Source organism: Brassica oleracea, chromosome C2, assembly GCF_000695525.1.
Source record: "Brassica oleracea var. oleracea cultivar TO1000 chromosome C2, BOL, whole genome shotgun sequence".
Taxonomy (NCBI): domain Eukaryota; kingdom Viridiplantae; phylum Streptophyta; class Magnoliopsida; order Brassicales; family Brassicaceae; genus Brassica; species Brassica oleracea.
The window spans coordinates 6527862-6530158 of record NC_027749.1 but is presented as its reverse complement, the minus strand read 5'-3'; positions in this window follow the sequence as shown (position 1 = coordinate 6530158).

Genomic DNA, 2297 nt, shown 5'->3' with positions numbered 1-2297 from the left:
GAACAGTTTAAACCAACAATTTGAATCATATAAATCGGTATAAATCGGATTTTAAGAAAATCATTTCGGATAGGACCGAGTTGCTGCCTAGGCGGGGGCCTAGGCGCCGCCTAGACCGATTTTTAGAACCTTGCCAAACCCTATATTTTTCTCAAATTCGAACCCTAAACCCTAAAACCCTAAACCTTCAAATCTAAACCCTAAAACATCAACTCTAAATCTTAAACGTAAACCCTAAACCCTAAACATAAACCCCAAACCCTAAAACTCTAAACCTTCAAATCTAAACCCTAAAACATCAACTCTAGTTTTAGGGTTTAGGATTTAGGGTTTAGGGTCTAGAATTGAAGGTTTAGGGTTTAGAGTTGAAGGTTTAGGGTTTAGGGTTAATGTTTTAGGTTTTAGGGTTTAGAGTTTACTTTTTAGGGTTTAGGATTGAGTTTTGATTGTTTAGGGTTCAGTGTTGATGGTTTAGGGTTTAGAGTCGAAGTTTAGGGTTTAGGGTTTAGAGTTGATGTCTTAGGGTTTAGAGTTGAAGGTTTTGGGTTTAGGGTTTAGAGTTGATGTTTCGGAGTTAGGGTTTAGAGTTGATGTTTTAGGGTTTAAGGTTGTGTATTTAAAAAAAAAATGTTTATGATTGATGGTGTAGGGTTTAGAGTTGAGTTTTAGGGTTTAGGATTTAAATTTTGAAATAGTATAATTCGAAAAAAAATTTAAAAAATTATTTTTTATTTTTTAAAATTTTTATTTATTTAAATATTTATTTATTATATGTATAAAGAACAATAGGATAATAGTCTTTTGCCACTTAACAAAGAAGGTATTTTTAAAAATGTTCCTTTAGTGGTGGTAAAAATAAAAAGTGGTAGCATGAAAGTGGTAAACACGTAATTTCTCCTAAAATTATCTGTAATTTAATACAAGTTGTTTTGAAAATAAAATACTAAAAGTTAACTATTAATTGATTCAAAGTTACATCAATGAACATGGCAACAATAGTCTTTTCAAACCTTATGCGTATATATAAATTATGCAAAAAAATAATTGAAATAGTTGGTTAATATATATATATATATATATATATATAATATTATTGGGAATTTCATATCGATTTATCTATGATCAGTTATTCTATAATTTATATGTATTAAAAATAAAAAAAAATATAAATACAAATATATTACTTTTTGCTAAATTTTAATTTTAGTTTAAAAAAGTTGGATTGGTCCAATTACTTATTGTGTGGATATATTGTATTACATATAATTTTTCAAATTAAGTACAACTATTTTTAATCAAATTCAACCAAATTGAATCAATTGTATTCAATGTATTAGTCTGCCTCTTCATTTTAGATGTGTAAATAAACTTTAGATTTTTAAAACAATTTGGTATATGTTAATTTGAAAAATTAAAATTAGAAAAAAATGATGATCGGTACAAAGTACCATAAAAACATAACTTATAAATTTTAAAAGAGAAAATTATTTTTTTTACTTTAATGCCAAGATTTGTTCGTATTTTTATGAAATTAAATTATATATAAAAATATTTTAATTTTAAAATTTATTAATATATTTTCGTATATAAATTATTTCAAAAATATAAAAATGAAATTTAAGTAAACATAAAAAGAATAATATTGATTATTTATTAACTATCTTATTTTCTTTTATTTAAACTATTTTTGCTAATAATTATAAAAATAAATTGGTTTAAAATAAAATGCTTATTACTTTAAAATATATTATTTTTCAAGCTTATCTTTTTAATGGAAGATTATTTCTTTACTTTGAAATAAAATATTATTTTGTAAATTTTTTCATTTTTTATGAATTATATTATATTTAAATTATATTTCGTTTTAAAATATTATAAATATTCTTTACTTTATAAAGAAAAGGAAAAATAAATAAAAAGGAAAAATAAAATATTTTTAACTAAGCAATTATATATATTTAATATTTTATTCATTAAAGGTATCATTGTAATCAACCATTGTGAGAGTTAACGTAAAAACAACACGTAGAAAACTGAATTCTCAAATAATAGTATAAATATATATATATATATATACTAGGTGTCTTCCTGCACCATGTGCAGTAAAAAAATTTAAAATATTTTTTAACAGATAAATATAAATAATATTTTAAAATAAAATTTCATTAATATTGTAAATTTTCTTTTTCGTATCAATATTTTAATATAAATTTGATTTAATTAAACATAAAAATTATATTTTAGAATATTCATGTATATATTTGAAATTATAATCTTAGATAGATTTTCTATCTATT